The 21,190-nt window shown below is 36.5% G+C and overlaps 1 protein-coding gene across 1 annotated transcript in view; it reads right to left on the reverse strand.

The window, feature by feature from the left end:
• LOC145243438 (putative universal stress protein SERP1273) overlaps positions 1-21,190 on the reverse strand; it is a 36,078-nt gene that overhangs the window by 13,165 nt on the left and 1,723 nt on the right. The gene's annotated exons all lie outside the window — the stretch shown is intronic.

Raw genomic sequence — 21,190 nt, forward strand, 5'->3', positions numbered from 1 at the left:
ATGCATATATACATAAGCATACTCAAATGCAAGCATTAGAGAGCATATAAACATCAAAGAATAGATGCCCAAGTATACATAGAAGAGAAGTACATGTTCACATGCATATACATTCTAGCAGAGTCAGCGGAGGGGAAGAATGGCCAACCAACTAGAGAGGAGAGAATAGGAATTTATAAAATAATGAAGTCACAAAGTGCTGAGAAAGTGAATGGAAGAGATCTATAATTTGTGGAATAGTGTTAAGGGAATTATTTAAAGTTAAGTAATTTCAAATTGGCCATATTTAAATTTGGTTTCATGTTTGCAATAGGAGATAAGTTCGCTTTTAAAGTTTGTTATTGCTTGAGTGGGGGAAGTAACTATTGATATAGCTTCAGATGTGCAGTGGTGACATGAATTAGATACTAGGGTGTAAGACTTAACTGTGCATTTAATTGAAAAAAGTTTTTAGATTTTTAGTTTTTTTTAATTAAAGTAGTTAGAGAAGTTCCTTGCTTATTATTAGGGTTTTAGTCGTTAAAAGATGTGTGGTTTGATATTCTGATCTTTATTAGAGTTGAGATAGCGCCAATATCAGAGTGTATTTTGTAAGATGCTCGGGGCCTGTTATTGATTTGTATTGGGGTTTGAGGTAGGGGGATGGTTTAAATTTTGTTCATTGAGGTTTTTTTTATTTTTTTTTATTACATTTTCACCCCAAACAAGGCACATTGCCACTTTAATGTAGGGGGCTACTATCAGGGGGAACATCTACTGGGGTACTATGTAGGGATTAGGGCAGCGAGATGTTGGTTCACGTTGCACTTGAACTTATGCATGTCAGTACAGTTGGGGAAGCAGTGACCTGGAATGGAATTCCAAAGTCTAGCAGTTCTGGGGAAGAAACTACTGGAGTAGAAAGATCTTTTACATCTAGGGATCTCTACAGTGTGGGGGTGGGATTTTGTAGCTTGTCGGGTCTGTCGAGGGTGTTCACGTCGTGGGGGCACAAGTGCTTGCAGTTCTTCAGAGCATTCACCATTATAATACTTGTAGAACAGGCAGAGGGATGCAACGTTTCGACGATGGGACAGAGGCTGAAGTTTTGATGCCAGTTTAGGGCCTATCAGATTTGCGACTCTTTTGAACCCTGTCAAGGAGCGAGAGACTAGTAGCCGATGCACCGGCCCAAATGTGACAGCAATACTCCATACATGGGCGAATAGTGGCCTTATAGAGGTACAGGATACTTTCGGGTGTTAGAAGTTTTCTAGCACGGTAGAGAGAGCCCACCTTCCTCGCAGCGGCCCTGGCAATGCCCTCGATGTAATTGTTCCAGCTCATGTTTCCTGTGAACGTTAGGCCAAGGAGCTTGAAAGACGTACTCTCAGCTAAAGAGTTGTTGGCCATTGCTATAGGTGGTAGAGAAGGTTTCTTGTAATTATTGAATGAAACCAGTTTTATCTTGGTGGCATTGAACGTTACCATCCATTTTTGTAAGGTGAGTGTAACTCGGATTAATAAGTGTTGCTTTGGGGAGATTATGAGGGTTATTAATGTTAGAATGATTATAAAGGAGAATCATTATTACTATTAATAATGAGGTAGTTGAAAGTTCTTTTATTGGATCAGTGATTCTATCAGATCGATGATAGGGAGAGAAGTTGTTGATAGAATATTAAAGTGTTGTGTGGGGGGATTACCGGGGTAGCTCTGATCGTGCAAGAATATATATAACATCCCTATGGATACAATAATTATTGAATTAGCAATTTAACTTATTACAATTGTAATTGTTTTTAAGTTTAATTGGGAAAGGGATTTTTTGGCCGATTTGATTTTTTTTTTTAATTATAAAATGTTTAAATTTTTCATTCTAATGTAGGCATAGTTGAATAGAAAATGCTTATTGATGTTTTTTATTAAAAGATAAAACTATATCGATGTGGGTACTTAAAGAATTTTGTACAATGTTAAATTTTTTTTAGGTATATTAGTTTTGACATTTGAGCTAAATGGAGAATTAAACAATTTTTCCTTTTTCTAAAGCGGGTGAGTTAGAGGTATTAAGATTAAAATGTTGATTCGAATTATAGTGGTTGTGCAGTTCATCGTTATATATATATATATATATATATATATAGTCGCTTTAAAACTGGCAAAAGTTTTAGACTGTTTACATAGATTGAGTGTTTTATGGTTAAATATGGTTAAGTTTGTGCTCATGTTTGGATTAAATACTAATTCTAACTCCATTGAACAGATACCACAGTACTTAGCTGCACTTTATAACAAAGGTCCATACAAAATTTGAGCCAGATTGGCCCAATAGTAAAAAAAAACAAAACAAAAAAACAATGACAGACAAAGACAGTTTAAAAGAAATGATATTTCTGATAGGCCACAGATCAAAAGCATTTGAGAATTATTGTCCGTTTTATTAATAGTCATAAACATTTACCAACAAAAGTGTTTATCATCTGGAATAAATGCTATTTCTATAGGATTTCAATTTGATTTTTCAGCATGAATACTTATATCGAAAAATACATTATTTCAAAGACACCATCCAATTTCTTGGGTGATTGCTTCTCTTAGCTAAATATTTTCCCCATTGCAGGCCTGCCATTTGCAACATATCTATGTACTCCACGCTAAACATGTAGCAGTGTGCATGTTTACAATTTTATGAAAAGCAAAGAAAAAGATTTTCAGTGGAAAACTAAATTTCAATTTTTATTATCAAGAATAGTTTTTTCTTATTGTGCAATCTTCATCCACCAAGTGATAAAACAACTCAATCGTTACGATATCTGTACCAATCCAGAGTTGCAATCTTTTCAAGAGATCGGCATCTTTGCTTCAGCATTAGGAATGGTAATGTTCCTAATATTGTGTTTATCATTCAGTATACGACGGTCACTTTGAATGGTATCCAGATTTGGAACAATCAATCGATTTGATGAGTCATACTGCTAATCGTGCATTCGATTAGGCAAGAAAATGCCAACTATGAGATGTAGGTTAAAGGAGAGGTGAGGTGAGAGTGGAAGATTAATCTCTTCATCTTCAAGAACCTTCTTCCCCTGATTGGCATTTTTCCAACAATTTCCAAGCTAACAATTTAAGCAATAAGAGCGTCCTATATCTACTTTCACCAACTTAAAAATTTAATATACGTCAGATAATTATGTATTTATTTTACATAAAAACGCTAAATGACCAAGATTCGATTTGGATCAACTATATCATACTAAAACACAGGTGCTGTTGGATCACGAAAGGTTAAGTAATGTCGAGTTTAGTCATTACTTAAACGAGTGACTATTTGAGAATACCAAATGCCATAAGTTTAGAAGTGGAAGAGTCTATAAAATCTATTTGGTGCTTATGTACGTGCTATTTTTAAACAGTTTTTTTTTTCAGGTTAAATTTGAGTTTCACGATATCTTTATTAAATTTTTAGGTGGATGCACAGAATAGTAACACTACACCCTTCCCATGTTAAGAATGGCTTTCGAAAAGCAGTACCAAAAATACGTAAGTACCATCTATTTCTTTAATATCCTTGGGAAAGGTATGAATTCCTCTCCAGTCTCACCGGCTATGGATGAATAGGAAGGTAGACTAAACACCTAAGCTTTGAAATTCTACCTATTACTGAACTGTAATGCCATGCAAGAACGTGTTGCTTCACTATAAAGTCTTCAAAGTTAAGCAATATGTAGCCTAGGAAGTACTTAAATTAGTGACAATTTCGGATTACCAGATGCTATAAGTTTTAAAGTTAAAGTGGTCGTAAAATCACTTTCTCTTATGCTTTTTGGAAAAAAAAAAAAAAAAAAAAAAAAAAAAAAAGAGTGCGAGTCCATCTGTCACCACCCGACATTGGTGAAATAGTAGGGTAGACTAGACTCAAGCCTCAGTAGAGCAATCGGCTTAGGAGACGTGAAAAGTATTCAGCTTATTCTAATGAATCAATTTTATTAGTAAGAGTGCTAATCAGGTATTCAAAGGAGGAAGAAATGCCAAATGTATTAGATGTATTGAAAGGGGAGGTAAGTAGGGGAAGAATCTTAGGACTTCTCCAGGATTGGCATTTTTCCAACAATTTTCAAGCCAACAGCCAAGCAATAAAATATCTTATTTACTTACTCTCAACATCAGTTAATTGTTGCTACTAATCTGTTTTATTCAAAGTCGCATCATGACAGAATTGGGTTAATTTTATAAAAGGAAATTTCAGATTCTTTGTTGAACAGAATTCTATTGTCTATAGTTTTTTTTATGATGAGAAAACTTGTATATATTTTTATTTATTTATTTATATATTTATGTAAGCTTTACATTTTGTAGCTGAAGATTTGTTTGGTTATTCTTTTGTACGAGGAGGAGGAGGGGGGAATCGGGTTCTTTGCTACTTTAATTATACAATATGAAAACCCAATGACAAACAGAAGCTGAAATCACTGGTTTTTCCCTAACATATGGGCCATGATTCACTCTTAAGAAACTGAAAATTGTGCGCACATTAAAAGCAAAACGAGGCTTGTACAAATTAAGCTAGCAGGAATACCTGGCGCTGCTCAGGATTTAATGAGGATCACTACTATGCTTTTTTTTTCACTATGCTCATAACACCAAATTACTTTCTTTGTACCGACTCTTCCTATTAATTTCGCATCCTAATATCATCATCATCATCATCATGCAGTTCGTCAACCTTGACGATGACTATTCAGGACCTCAGTGTTTTATCCTTCGGTACAGTACTTCCCACCTTGGCTCCTAACTTGCTTGAACAGTTTAGGTGTAGTATCTGTTGCACATCAGATAAACACCCTCTAAAGCTCCAGTGCTCATGTCCAGTGGAGCGAACCCCTGACAGCAGAGGAGGCTGCAGTTCCTGGCTGAAAGTAATCTTATTAGCTGTATATATTTAGCTGAATAAAAGATGAAATGTCGTAGACTCTGACTTAGTGTATTATACATGGAGTTTAAATATCATTTCATAAAGTAGGATATTAAAAAATTTTTAAATGGGGGTTATGCCATCATAGACCCCCCCACCTCCCTTAAAAGGACACTTAGATTCAGGAACATTTCATTGTCTTCCTCAGTAAATTTTACTGAAGAATAAGCTCGTAGATTTTAAGTAGATTCTCTAACCTTCCTTTTTTATAGGGAACATACAAACATACAGATACTGAGTTGGAGATATTAATGATGTGTTTATATAAGTTTTTTTTTCACTGACAAAACTGCCAAAATAATGCTATATCCGAAACAAATCTGCACACCTTTATAAAATATTTTGTCTACATAATGTAAACTTAACAGTTGTTATTTAGCACTATTACCTATATAAGTTAGGTGTGTTCTCCGTGATATAAGCGTTGCTAAAATCAAACATTTATATTATGCGTATTTCACATAAATAAATAAAGTGACAGTCTGAGGAACAGTCTAACAAACTCCTCAATATTTGGTCTACAGACTTGAAACTGGAACAAATTTGATTTGGTCTTCAGCTGGTAAAAAATAGCCGATAAGAGGTTAGAACTGGAACTTGGCAGGCGTAAGTCAACTTAAAATGCTCTTGTACGCATGCACAAAAATACATTCGTACATTAAAGTCGATTAAATTTTAACGTTTTCATATCCATCTGACGATAGCTCAAACGGTAATGACTAAGGTTGGAGCGTTATAGGTTTTGATTTTAGCTGATGGCACCATAGTCTTTTTTTTTTTAAAACTTTTGAAATCATGATTATATATTGGGTACAATATAATAATCAGAGTATTGGCTCTATAATAAATATGAAATTTGCATAAATCAAAGTATATTTAAGGATATTTTACCATCGGGCAATGCTGAACGGCTTGCTAGTAATAATATAAGTTCAGTTTTATTCTCATTCTTACATTGATATTAAAAGCCTACTTTTTTCTATTTAAAAATTAATAAAACGAAGTTTTTATATATTCAGTATGCGAACAACTTCATGAAGGTTAACTAATTTGTACATTATAGTCATATTTGATAGTTTCTGATTAAATTGGTTTCATTTAACTATTACGCTTAATCCTTTTTAAGCGTAGGTTCTACATTTTGCATAATTGCATAGAATTTAGGATGAAGAACGTTCTAGCGCACGGACATGTTTATTTTTATATGTATGGGTGTGTGACCTTGTGTTATGTTGTTGGTTCTGGGCAACGCCGGAAAATAAACTAGTCGATTAATATGATTGTGCTTCGAAAGCCGAAATGGAATGACACCTAAAAAGAGGTATTCATAAACAATAACTTAGGAATGTTAACTTACAAAAATATGTAATTTTATTCTTACAACTGTTTTTATTTGGAAGAGGAATTTGGAATCAAGAGGCTAGGGTTTTTGTATTTTTACTTGGTAGTCACCATTATCAAGGCCTGAAGGCTACTCCAGGATAAGGATTAAATGAATGTAAGGCAGTAGCACAGTAATCACTTATTGTGTAAATTTGGGTAACTTGAAGATCACCATGTTGTCTTCAACCAAGAAGCAAGCCAGCGGAACAGTGTTCCAAAGGCGAGCAGTTCTGGCAAAGAAGCTTTGTTCGTGGAATCTGTGTTTAGATAGTGGGGAAATAATGTAGTGGTTGTGTTTTTTTATGAAAGTTTGGCAAGGCGGGGGGGGGGGTCCACAGATCGGAGTTCAGTCGAGCACTTGCCATGAAAATAGCGATAGAGTAGATACAGGCTAGCGACGCCTCTCAGTGGGAAAGAGGTTGCATGGAAGAGAAAAGGGCATCACTTACTAGGTTTTGAAAAACCTTTGGAACAATCAAGGCAATTCAGAGCACACTGAGCAGCTCCTGCCCAGATGTGGATAGAGGACTGCATCAGCAGTGAGATACCTACTTGAGCGGTAGAGTGATCCAACCATTTTTCCAGCGATCTTGGCAACAGATTTGATGTATGTGTTCCATTTCAGACAGACCTATAAGCTTAATGTGGGCATAACAAATGGATTATGTGAAAACCATCAGGTGATGATGTAATAATGATTTAGATATAGACGTGGAGTTTAGTTGGAGAGAACAGTCGAGTATCAGGCTTTGGCCAGGCCGGACATGGAATGAAGTAGTCCACTCTACGAATTGTGGGGGTGGTGGTGGGAGGTAAAGAGTTAGACAATGGCGAAACTGCAACCCCTGACAAAATAATTGAAGGAATAAATAAAAAATTATGAAATGACCAACTTTGTCACGCATTATTAAGAGATGACAATGACAAAAAGTATGCTGTTTGTGTTTATGTACCCCCCCCAGGGACACAAACGAGACGTTATATACACCCATATGCAACATGCGTGCACGAAACGTCTCTACCAAACTCTTCCCTGAATATTTAGTTTACAGGCTTGAAATTTGATATAGAATATTTGGACCTCGGGAACACTTTCGATTTAGTTTTTAGCATGTAAAAATAGCTGCTGAAGTGTCAAAATTAAACAAAATACAGTTGACTTTGGTAGGAGTAAATAGACTAAATTCTGAGAATGCCTATATACACATTTTTAGTTTGAAGTCGCTTAATTGAGCCCCCCCCTTTTTTTTTTTAATTATTCATCTAGCGATAACTCGGGCAGTAACGATGAAGGCTGAATTGCTAAATTCGGATTATGGCTGGAGTGCTGAAAATTTTGGTTCAGATTCTAGCTGATGGCACAAAAATCTTTTATCTTTACACTTTTGAAACCATCACTATTTATATATATTGGGTACTAATGAGAGAATTTGTTCTATGTATCGTTTGAAGCCAGACCCTTCGGACAACAAATATGGAAACATTGGCCTAAAACAATAATTCCTTCACCCTTAACTGGGCACTTTTCTACAGGGAGAGGGTCGCTTTTTTCGCCAATATTTTCGAAAGATCCCTTTTCGATTAACTAACCTTAATTTAAGCCTTCGCCACTTCCGGTTTGGCGAGGGTCGCAACAACAATTTGCTCAACACATCTTCAAATACCCGGGAAACGCCGGGCACTCAGACCAGTATATATATATATATATATATATATATATATATATAGATATAAAAAGCACAACCAAACTAATAAATTCAAGACACGAGCTTTTATCATGTAATCATAAACGTTGGTTTAAATTTAATAAATATAAACCACCTTAAATCATTAAAAATTACTCATTAGTAAAAATAGATTTTTTTTTTTTTTTTTTTTTAATAAATTAAGTTAAACCAATTACCGCCCTTAGACTCGTAAATCAAATAATAAATAAAGCCATGACAATTATCTCCCCTTAAAAACTTGAAAAAAGAAAAAAAAAAAAAAAAAAAAAAAAAAAAAAAAAAAAAAACTATAGATATTAACTGTAGCGTCTTTAAATCAAAATACGCTAACGGAAACAATTTACTGCACGAGCGTCGCCCTTTTAAAATTCATCATTCAATAAAATAAAAAGCTATAGCAAACATCTAAATGACTACTTTAAATACAGTTCCTGATTTCAAAAAAAGAAAAACCAAAAGGTAATTATATATCTATATATTTATAAATCAAATTTATTATGTAAATTCAAAAAAATATATATTTTTTCTACTCATTTCTATCTCTAACCTATACCAATTTTCTTATTAATTTTCTTATAAATTTTAAATCCAAACCTTTTACTTCAATTTTTCAGATTCATCTGCCTTACTTTTAATGCTAGGTTTATTTTTGGTGTCTTTTCAATTCAATAGAAATCCTCCTAAATTTGCTGATGAGGAGACCGTGCTTAACAAAAAAACTATGTATAATTGTTCTACGTGACTTCATGTATACCACAAATAAAAAGCACGGATTTCCGAAACGATCGTACAGATAATTGACTTTGTTGTTGTTCCTTCTTATGAAACTGATTTTTAATTTAATTAAATTTTGATTTTTAAATTTAAAAATTTTTAAATTATAAATCACATTACTTATATATATATATATATATATATATATATATATATATATATATATATATATATATAACAATAGTTTCACAGGATTAACTCCAAGAAAAAAAAATTATCAGATTTATATATTATATATAAAACAATGTGTATAGTTCCTACAGAAAATAGAAGAAAAAAAATCTAAAAATCGGTAAAGATTAAAAAAATGTGTGGTGGTGGTGGGGGGGGGGCAAATGAAAGGACCAAATCTGAATTCTAAGTTTACTTTATCACTTTTACGAATCAAGTGACCTAAATATTACACCAGAGGTCAAATTACTTTTGCTGACACACCAGTATAGATTTGTTTTCTAAGAAAAAAAATAATTATTGATAATTAGAATTACATTTGATAAGTAAAACAATCTTAGTTTTTATTTATGTTTAAAAAATAAGACTATTAGGTCCACTTGTTTTTGATTACCGAAATATACACGAATACATGAACCAATAGGTATTGACTGAATCTGGATTCTACATGGAATTCTTATTCACAATGGGGTCACTCGGTTGGGGCGGGGAAGAAAGAGGGGTTTAGTGTGTAAGAGAGAGACAGAGGGGTTTAGTGAGAGAGACAGAGGGGTTTAGAGAGGGGGTTTAGTGAGTGAGAGAGAGAGGGGGGTCTAGCGTGAGAGAGAGAGAGAGAGGGGGGGGTCTAGCGTGAGAGAGAGAGAGAGAGAGGGGGGTCTAGCGTGAGAGAGAGAGAGAGAGAGAGGGGGGTCTAGCGTGAGAGAGAGAGAGAGAGAGGGGTCTAGCGTGAGAGAGAGAGAGAGGGGGGTCTAGCGTGAGAGAGAGAGAGAGAGAGAGGGGGGGTCTAGCGTGAGAGAGAGAGAGAGAGAGAGAGAGGGGGGGTCTAGCGTGAGAGAGAGAGAGAGAGGGGGTCTAGCGTGAGAGAGAGAGAGAGAGAGAGAGGGAGAGAGAGAGGGGGTCTAGCGTGAGAGAGAGAGAGAGAGAGAGGGGGTCTAGCGTGAGAGAGAGAGAGAGAGAGAGAGAGAGAGAGAGGGGGTCTAGCGTGAGAGAGAGACAGAGAGAGAGAGAGAGAGAGAGAGAGAGAGGGGGTCTAGCGTGAGAGAGAGAGAGAGAGAGAGAGGGTCTAGCGTGAGAGAGAGAGAGAGAGAGAGAGAGGGTCTAGCGTGAGAGAGAGAGAGAGAGAGAGAGGGTCTAGCGTGAGAGAGAAAGAGAGAGAGAGAGAGGGTCTAGCGTGAGAGAGAAAGAGAGAGAGAGAGAGGGTCTAGCGTGAGAGAGAGAGAGAGAGAGAGAGGGTCTAGCGTGAGAGAGAGAGAGAGAGAGAGAGAGGGTCTAGCGTGAGAGAGAGAGAGAGAGAGAGGGTCTAGCGTGAGAGAGAGAGAGAGAGAGAGAGAGAGAGGGTCTAGCGTGAGAGAGAGAGAGAGAGAGAGAGAGAGGGGGTCTAGCGTGAGAGAGAGAGAGAGAGAGAGAGAGGGGGTCTAGCGTGAGAGAGAGAGAGAGAGAGAGACGGGGTCTAGCGTGAGAGAGAGAGAGAGAGGGGGTCTAGCGTGAGAGAGAGAGAGAGAGAGAGGGGGTCTAGCGTGAGAGAGAGAGAGAGAGGGGGTCTAGCGTGAGAGAGAGAGAGAGAGAGGGGGTCTAGCGTGAGAGAGAGAGAGAGAGGGGGTCTCGCGTGAGAGAGAGAGAGAGAGGGGGTCTCGCGTGAGAGAGAGAGAGAGAGAGAGAGAGAGAGGGGGTCTCGCGTGAGGGAGAGAGAGAGAGAGAGAGAGAGGGGGTCTCGCGTGAGAGAGAGAGAGAGAGAGGGGGTCTAGCGTGAGAGAGAGAGAGAGAGAGGGGGTCTAGCGTGAGAGAGAGAGAGAGGGGGTCTAGCGTGAGAGAGAGAGAGGGGGTCTAGCGTGAGAGAGAGAGAGAGAGAGGGGGTCTAGCGAGAGAGAGAGAGAGAGAGAGAGGGGGTCTAGCGTGAGAGAGAGAGAGAGAGGGGGTCTAGCGTGAGAGAGAGAGAGAGAGGGGGTCTAGCGTGAGAGAGAGAGAGAGAGGGGGTCTAGCGTGAGAGAGAGAGAGAGAGGGGGTCTAGCGTGAGAGAGAGAGAGAGAGGGGGTCTAGCGTGAGAGAGAGAGAGAGAGAGAGAGAGAGAGAGGGGGTCTAGCGTGAGAGAGAGAGAGAGAGAGAGAGAGAGGGGGTCTAGCGTGAGAGAGAGAGAGAGAGAGAGAGAGAGAGAGGGGGTCTAGCGTGAGAGAGAGAGAGAGAGACAGGGGGGGTCTAGCGTGAGAGAGAGAGAGAGAGAGACAGGGGGGGTCTAGCGTGAGAGAGAGAGAGAGAGAGGGGGGGTCTAGCGTGAGAGAGAGAGAGAGAGAGAGGGGGTCTAGCGTGAGAGAGAGAGAGAGAGAGGGGGTCTAGCGTGAGAGAGAGAGAGAGAGGGGGTCTAGCGTGAGAGAGAGAGAGAGAGAGGGGGTCTAGCGTGAGAGAGAGAGAGAGAGAGAGAGGGGGTCTAGCGTGAGAGAGAGAGAGAGAGAGAGGGGGTCTAGCGTGAGAGAGAGAGAGAGAGAGGGGGTCTAGCGTGAGAGAGAGAGAGAGAGAGGGGGTCTAGCGTGAGAGAGAGAGGGGGGTCTAGCGTGTGAGAGAGAGAGAGAGGGGGTCTAGCGTGTGAGAGAGAGAGAGGGGGTTTAGCGTGAGAGAGAGAGAGGGGGTTTAGCGTGAGAGAGAGAGAGGGGGTTTAGCGTGAGAGAGAGAGAGAGAGAGGGGGTTTAGCGTGAGAGAGAGAGGGTTTAGCGTGTGTGAGAGAGAGAGAGGGGGTTTAGCGTGTGTGAGAGAGAGAGAGGGGGTTTAGCGTGTGTGAGAGAGAGAGAGAGAGGGGGTTTAGCGTGTGTGAGAGAGAGAGAGAGAGAGAGAGGGTTTAGCGTGTGTGTGAGAGAGAGAGAGAGGGGGTTTAGCGTGTGAGAGAGAGAGAGAGAGGGGGTTTAGCGTGTGAGAGAGAGAGAGGGGGGGTTTAGCGTGTGAGAGAGAGAGGGGGGGTTTAGCGTGTGAGAGAGAGAGAGAGAGAGAGAGAGAGAGAGAGAGAGAGAGGGGGTTTAGCGTGCGAGAGAGAGGTTCAGTGAGAGTGGGTATAGACCAAGAGAGAGATAGAAAAGAAATGGAAAACTTAGATAAATATAAACAACACCAAAAGCAAATACCAGCAAAAGAACATAAAACAAATAGAAAAAATATCCAAGTAAGAGTGTCAATATTCTGACAGATGTCGTCCGTTCCAATGAGTACGAATGTAACTGGGTCAGAATTGAAAGTGTGAGAAAGATGGAGGGAGAGGGTAGAAAAAAATGCGCAAAAGTAGTCAACAAATTGATTTTAGATGAGTTTTTTTTATGTGGTTTAAAACAAATTGAAAATGCTAAAAAGTATTCGTATAAAACAAAATCATTAATTTAATACTTTGTGGAATATCTTGAGTTCGACAGCTACCAGTCTATTGCTGTACTTCTCAACTAATGATTTGTACACATTGACTGATATTTTTCCCCATTCTTCTTGGTTTCTTATCTTCAAATTCTTGATATTTTTTGGGGCTCATTTTCCAATTTGAAAATTCAAATATCGTTATAAATCCTCGATTGGATCCAAGTCCAGCGACTCACTTGGCCATTATTTTCAGCAAACCATTTCTTTGTAGATCTATTGATGCTTAGGATCATTATCCTGTTTAAAAATCCAATCAGAATATAGCCAAAGCTTGTCAACAGAAGTCATTGTCTTGCAGAATTTTCTGGTAGCTTTCATCTTACGATTTATCATAGATATTACACCAGCACTCTTTGCAGAAAAAACAGCCCCATATCATGATGCAGACACCAAACTTTACAGGTGGCACAGTGTTCAGTAGGTTTCACTGTCTTTCCTCCACACATGATTTCGATAATTATAACCAAACAGCTATTTTAGTTTCATCTGTCCATAATATCTTTTACCAAAACGTACATTTTTATCCTTATGTGCTCTGCAGCAAATTTAACCTAGCGTATCTGTGTCATTTCAAGAGGATTAGAGTCTTCCTTGGAGTGCGTGATTTCAGTCAGTTTCTGTAGGTCATTACTTATTGCACGTTTAGTTATTTTATCCTCAGATGCACTCAGAGTTCCTGCAGCTCTTCTCAGGTAACCCGTGTATTTTGTTGGATCTGGTGTCATAATATCCTTGCTGATGTTGGAGAAATCTTCATCCGAGCATCTGTTAGTCTTTAGTTTTCAACGCCGTTTTGAGTCTTAAACCGCGGATGAACGAAGCAATTGTAGTAAAAGGAATATTCAGGTTGCTAGAAATCTTTCTGTGTTTCCTTCGTTCCAAAGAAACAAAATCAGTTTTTGTGAAATGGTTAATTCTTTACCTTATGGCATTATTAGAACCTTCTCGTAAGACAAGCAATTTCGACATTCTAGAATATACTACCCTAAAATATTAGTTAAAATTGATTTGTATGAATACTTTTTTCGCCCCTTAAAATGAAAACGCATTAATTTCTGTTAGAATAATTAAGTTTGTTATTTTTAGTAGTATGTATCTTTATACCTAAAATGTATCCAATTTTATTTCAGTTAAGGATTTTACATACATTAAAATTCAATTTTTCATATGTACGAATATTTTTTTCACATTGTATGTCATCGTACCGAGAATATGAGCGTGATATTGTTTTGGTGAAATTACAAAATCAGACCATTCTGAAGTCTTGGTATAGTTCTTCGTCTCATTCTTGAGAAGGATAGACGAGTTCATTACAGCTATATATTAGGGGATGGTTTTGAACAAATCCATTCCCTAAAGCATTTGTATCCTTTAGAAATTAGAGAATTTTCTCTTACAGAGACAGAATTTGAAGAAATTTCGGTCCGGCTGGTTTTGTTAGAAATGACAATTCGTCCCCAATGATATGCTGTGACAAACACAATATATGGTACCACTTTGACTGTGCGGAAGTCTCTGAGGAAGAGACTTCTGGAGATTGGCTTTGTCCAGATTGTAAGGCTCAAGACTCCTAATGTTCATAGGTGAAGCACATGTAAATAAAGTTTCTCTTGTCTCGGGATAAAGATATATCTTGAGACTAAAAATAATTCTTTGACTCTTATATAACTTTGAGTTGAAACAATTATTCTTGACTATAAAAGATAAAAAGTGTTTCACATTACTTCTAGAAAACATCTAGAGTAGCATCGCTTAAAGTTAAACCAGTAATTATAATTAAAAGGAAAACCTTTTAAGGATGTTCAAATTTAACTTGTACAATTGACAGATGGAGGGATACCTTGTACAAATATTGAAAAAAGTAATAAATTTTCATTACTTTTTTTGCTCCTACTTTTGGAAGCATGTTGAAATTCGCAATTGCTCAAGACACTTCCATTATTGCATTTTGGGAGTTGTATTGACGGGTTTCTTTTAAATAATAAATCTCGCCTGTCTTTAAATGCATGCATGTATGTATGTATGTATGTATGTATCTTTCGACAGAGGCAACGGATTTTCACGAGCTCGACTGATTTCAACAGGGAGGGGTCGTTTTTTTCGCAGATATTTTCAAAAGTCATCCCCTCTCTTCGATTAACTAGCCTTAATTTAAACCTCCGCCACTTCTGGTTTGGCAATGGGTGCAACAGCAAAGACGTTAGTTTTTTTTTTATATTCTTTTCCTTCTTTCCGGTATGGGTGCGAGCCTGCCGGCCTACTACCACTTTTTTTTTTTGCTCAACGCACCTTCAAACACCTGGGCAACGCCAGGCACCCAGGCTAGTCTATTATATAAATCTCACCTGTGTTTAAATGTATGCTTGTATGTTTGCCTAATACTCAGGACAGAGGCGACGGATTTTTACGACATCGGTAACCTTTTGGAGCTCGACCCTTCAGACGACAAATATCGAAAAATTGGCTAAAAACATTAATTTCTTCACCCTCGACTGGGCACTTTTCTACAAAGAGGGATTTTTGCAAGTCATTCAAACCTCGCGTCAACGACATCGCATAAAACAGGTCATTTTGACCGCCTGTGACGTCACAATCGCGGTGGTCGCATCGATAAGACAGTTTTTTTTTTTTCACCTCCTTTTCCTCTGTCGCGTTATGAGTTCGAGCCAACTTACTACTAATTTTCTTTTGCTCGCAACCCTCCCCTTTTTTTTTGGCTCAACCAACACCCTTACACACACTTTCACTTTCTTTTCCGCCTTTACAAAGCCTACTACAACTTTTATTTTTGTTCAACACACACCTACAAACACACTGGCAACGCCGGGCACCCAGGCTAGTTTTAAATAAGCACGAAACTCTCGTTCGGCACATTCCGGCGTTTTCCGTAAACTGCCCGGATGATTCCTACGAAAGCACTGTCCTTATACTGCATAAGTCCACATTTCAGAATTTAAAGTGGGTAATCAGTTGTATAATGCATACATTTAGCGTAAAATGATTTATTTCCGAGTTACTTTAACATTTAGTCTAGAACAGTTAACAAGTTTGAGTGATAACAGGCAATTGCTTAAGGTAGCCGCCCCCCCAAAACAAAACAAAACAGCAAAAAAAAAAAAAAAAAAGCAAGCAAAAAAAAAAAGCAAAAAAAAAGCAAAAAAAAAGCAAAAAAAAAAAGCAAAAAAGCAAAAAAGCAAAAAAAAAAGCAAAAAAAAAAGCAAAAAAAAAAAAGAAAAAGCAAAAAAGAAAAAAGAAAAAGCAAAAAAGAAAAAGCAAAAAAAAAGCAAAAAAAAAGCACCCCCCCCCCAAAACCCCCAAAAAACCCAAAACGCACAGTATTTATATTCGATAGCAATAAATAACTAAAACCACCAGGAAATAATGATATTTCATGTTATAATCATATGCGAAATTGAGTTATCTCCACTCAAAATTCTAATTTTGAAGAATTGTTTACACGCAAGAAATGCCTAAAATAAGCAGAATATAACTTGTGGAGAACGATTCTACAATAATCTATATATTAGAAAAGTGAGAATGTGTGTACAAGGACAATTCTCAATCTATACACTCAACGAATTTTTGATACACAGACTTGAAATTATGTATATAGGGTATTCAGACACGTGGAAAACTAATCGGTGTTTATCCGGAAAAAAGGGCTGCTAAGGAGTAACAATTGAAAAATTGGTACGTGTGTGTGTATGTGTGTGGAGGGGGAGGTCATTGGATTTTTATCTGTTTAGCAACTGTTTCACGAACGCGCATGCGTGAATCCTTCACGTGACAGATTCCTGATGTTAATAAGTAGGTTAGAAAACACTTTAAAGATCGTTTCAAGCTAACCTATTGGTTAACGTACTTGACTGTCTTTAGGTTATGGTTTCGATCTCAGCTTAAAATTTTTTTTATATTACTTACAAGAAGTGAACCGTTTAGAAAAACATAATATTCGCATACACAGGTCTCAGTTTCTGTATGAATTAAAATATATTTATGCGCATCTTACAGCCGGGCAATGCCGGGCAGCTTGCTAGTACCAAATAAATTTTCGAGTTAATTAAGAATTGATTGTATATTTATCAAAAGCACGTATAAGCAAGAAACAAAGACACGAGATCTTGTAATATTTGAATTATTCAGACTTTGATATGCATCTTTAATATTATTCTTACAAGGTTTCGTCCGATGTAATCCCAAAAGTTAAAGTTTATAGAGTCACACTGAAATAAGTACTTTTACGGAGGGAGGGGGGTTAGCTTGCTCTCGTTCCGTTAGCCATGCAATTCGTATTCTTAATTCTTATCTTAGCATCGACCGCCTTGAGGATTGAACCTTAAACCGCCACAAGTCTGTCACTAATAATTAACACTTTATACTAATCTAAATTATCAATTCTCGTCTACCCCCCTCCCAAAATATAACGCGATCGTGCTTGTTTAGGTGTATCAGAAGCCGCCATTAAAAATGCCGTATATGAACTTGAATAATTCAACTTAATCTTTCGAAGCTTATAACTACTTGAAAAATGTAATTCAAACCATAATTCTTTTCAATTAAAGGAGCAAAGACCAAATTAAATTAAACAAAAAACAAAAAAAAAACACTTATCCATAAAAAGTACTATTCAATGGGTACTTCCATTGTTAAGAATTAATCCATACTTATACTTATATTCCATGTTCTTTTTAAATAAAATACTTTTTTTAAACAATGCTAAAAAAAAAAAACAAAAAAAAAAAACAAAATAACGCGAACTCAGATTTTTTTTTTTAACTGTTCAAATAAAGGGAGACAAACATCTGATTTTATTCGCCTTTATCTTCCGGTGGCTTCAAAGGGACATAATTAATCTCTATTGCGTGCTGTAAACCAAAATTAGTATTTTGGTGCCTCCGTAGTTGAAAAAAAATGAACAAATTCACTTATAAGTTTTTGCCTTTATATATATAAAAAAAAAACCACTCGACCGATTTTTTTTATTCTCTTAAAGAAATAGATGAATTTTTGATTTAATATATTTTAATTCTTTAAAGAGTGATTTTTAATATCTAAAAAAAAAACAAAACAAACATTGAATGAAATAGAAAAAAATTGTCGTCAGCGCCCAATATGAACTTGACAATCATAAGCATAACATGCTTCCACTTAAAAATCAACGTGGTTTTAAAAAGGGTTTACACTTTGGACTTTACAGGTAAATTTCCAAAAAACACAAATTAGAATATTTTATTTATTGATTTTTTTTTGATCTTCAATTTGTGATATATAAAACTTTGGTGAGTAAATAAATTGGGTTTGTATTACTGTACACAGATTCGAAAAAGTTGTCAAAAAACAAATATATAACAAATAAATGTTATCAAAGGCAAGATAAGTTACTTTTCTACCAAACTGGATACATTTTGTTTTTATTCAATGTAACATGTTTATTTAGCTCGAAAAACATGCAGTGTTTACCGATGTATTGGAAAATTCAAAATGGCGCCCGACACTCTCTTTAACATGGTAAGTTTGGGAAAAGGTGTTTTAAATAATAAACTAGACAAAATGCTATTAAAAAACACCGAATATATGTCAACTTATGTCAGGGTAACATAATGAGCGAATTTCTAACAGTATTTTGTCTAGTTTATTATTTATAACATCTTTTCCTGAACTTACCATGTTAAAGAGAGTGTCGGGCGCCATTTTGAATTTTCCAATACATCGGTAAACACTATACTTTTCGAGCTGAATAAACATGTTACATTGTATAAAAACACGAAAAATATATCCAGCTAGGTAGAAAAGTAACTTATCTTGCCTTTGATAACATTTATTTGCTATATATTTGTTTTTTTGACAACTTTTTCGAATCTATGTGTACACTGTACAGTAATACAAACCCAATAAATTATTAAAATTTTAATAGACATTTCAAAATAGAGGGTCGTGAATTAAAACAACGTTTGTCTAAAATATTATTGATTTATTGGAAAGAGCATAAAATTTCACATTGACCATGAAAATATCGTAAAAATTGAGCCAATAGAAAAATCGATAGATTTACAAAAAAAAAAAAAAAAAAAAAAAAAAAAAAAGAAAATGGTTGCATGAAGGCGCGCCGGCACTTTGTAAACACTGTTTTTTAAAAAAATAAAAAATATTTTTATTATTTTTTTAAACAACTTTAATAGTTTATTTTGGAAGGATATTCCACAAAGAAAATAAACAACCCACCTTAAGAGAAATTACGAGTTTTTAAAAATATTTTATTCGCAGTTTTGCGTTAGGGGTGTCAAAAATTCCCAAAATTCTGAGACACCTAGTGCTTGCTTACATTAGTTTTTTTTTTTTTTTTTTTTAACCTAACGCAAACCTCAGGCGAAAACATTACGTACTTATAGGTCATGGCAAAATTAGTATGAATTTTAATTTCGCAGTAGAAAAATTACAAGTAAAAATAGAATTTATCGAATCATCGAGCTTCATCGTATGGTTTAATGTGGAAGAGTTATGTGACCAATTCAGTGACAAAACAAAGCAGATAATTGACTTAAATTGACAAATTAAGGGTTCGATATTTTTGGTGCTAATGTAGAGTGATCCGCGCTATTTTTTAAATCGTATTTCCACGTTTAATTAGAGTTTTATATATTTTTTATTCAATTGTAAGGCTAAAGTACAGAATAGGTACAAAACACCTTCCCCTCACCATGTTAAGAATGGCTTTTTAAATAACATTATTTCAGCACGGATTACTCTCTGCACGAGTACCAGATTTTTAACGAACACTTTTCCGAACATATTGTGGATGATTTTTTTTTTTTTTTTTTTTTTTTTTTTTAGATACATCTAGCACATCTACAGGATCATTTTTCGTAATTATTTTAATTTATATGAATTTCACCATGACATGCAAGTACATAATGTTTTCGTCTGAAATGTGTTTAAAAGATCAAGGATATAAACAAAGTACTACGAGGTCTAGTTAAATACAATTTTTATACGGAAAATACGAAATATAGATTCCATGCAGTCAAAATCGTTCAGACATGGAAATTAAGCGTGAAAATAGTGGCAGGAACGAGTAACAGGTTAAAAGAATTTCTAGTTTGCGGAGTAACCGGAAAAGAACAGATCGAATGACAGAATCAAAGCTTAATTACTGTTTAATGCGTAACATTTAAAAGGAGCAATAAATACACTTTTCTTTCGTTTTTTTTTCCCAACCCGGAAAAAAAATTGCAGTCCGCGAATCGATTTCGCCGTGTGTATATGGGAAGTAGCTCAGATGATAAAGACGTCGCTTAAATCGGGCCTTTCGGATAATACACTAATAGTGCGTGTTCGTTGGTTATCAATATTAATTATTAATCATAATTAACATTTAACTTTCCAAATCCTCTTTAATACATATACACAACGATTTCAATGTTTTTTTTCTGTATTGCTACCAAGATTAATGATGAGCTTAAAGGACTTTTTTCTTATGAAAACAAACAAAAAAAAAAAAAAACCCTAATGAAATGTGTTCTGATGGACTCCTAGCACGTGCGCACTGCGCCCCCTCCTCGACATAAATACTTCAAACCAAGCCGACAAGTAGCAAAATCCCACTCCTTTACTGTTGAGGTCCTTATATGTCAGAGAAAGCCTCCTGCCTGCTGTAATAGTTTCTTCCCTTGGACTGCTAGACTTTGGAATTCCTTCCACGTTTCCTGCCTGTACGAACCTGCAGAAGTTTAAATGTGAAACAGACATTTCGCTGCTTAACTCGCATAGTTCCCTGATAGACACGGCTCCACGTTCTGGGTGGTAATAATATGCCTTGTTTAGAGTGCAAAAATAGTTGTGTGTGAATATATTTTTGGTTAACTTTGATTTTTACTATGCACTCGCCAATGTTGGGGAAAAACTAAAGAAACCTCTGCAGTGGAGCATGGCACACCCACGTTGACACCAGTGCTCGTCAGATCACTGAAGTTAAGCAACGTTAAGTCTGGCTAGTACCAGATGGGTGGCCATTTGGGAATTCTAGGCGCTCTATGTGCTCTCTGCTTACCTAGGAATTGTTTCCAGTCGTCCTGATACTACACTTGCCACTGGTATATAACGACGCCGACTCAGGAGATTGCGTAACTCTTGCTACAAAAATTCCACGCGCAGGCACCCTTAGTCTGTTAAGACTGGAGGAAGCTACCATATAACCAAAGCTGCAAAAAGCGCATTATATTTTCGTAGTTGACAAATACGTAACAATCCAAAAATATGATCAAGTTTTTTTGTTAAAGAAAATCATGTTTAACTATGGTTAATTAAAAAGTAAAGATTGTTGTTTTTGTTTTATAAAAATAAATTCAATAAAACAAATAAATCTTGTTCGATGACAAACTTTCAATTTAAAAGTTCACAACCTGGCCACTAGTTATAAAAATCTCGGACATTTTCCTAAAACTGGTCGTTAACTAGCAAATACCGTGTCTCTTGGAGCCTGAATGACAGTAAGTCTCCCCAGATCTCCAGTGTTGCTTCCTGCTTCTTCAGAGTACCGTAGCATTAGCAAATCACTTTAGAGCCTTACAACAAGCATTTGTCATTAAATTATCGCTGATAAACAATCGTTGGTTTTTTCTCTGGAATTTGAGTGATTTCTGTAGTCTCCGTTCCCTGCCAGTGAATACCTGGAGGAGGTTCTTCCTAGATCTTTAGTACTATAATTAACGCACCGAAACGATTCAACCGAAACGAGCACATGAAAAATAAACAATTCATGAGTGCATTATTATTTTCTTTAATAAATGGACAC

This window comes from Euprymna scolopes, chromosome 22, assembly GCF_053919585.1.
Source record: "Euprymna scolopes isolate OS-2025 chromosome 22, ASM5391958v1, whole genome shotgun sequence".
In the NCBI taxonomy this organism is placed as follows: domain Eukaryota; kingdom Metazoa; phylum Mollusca; class Cephalopoda; order Sepiida; family Sepiolidae; genus Euprymna; species Euprymna scolopes.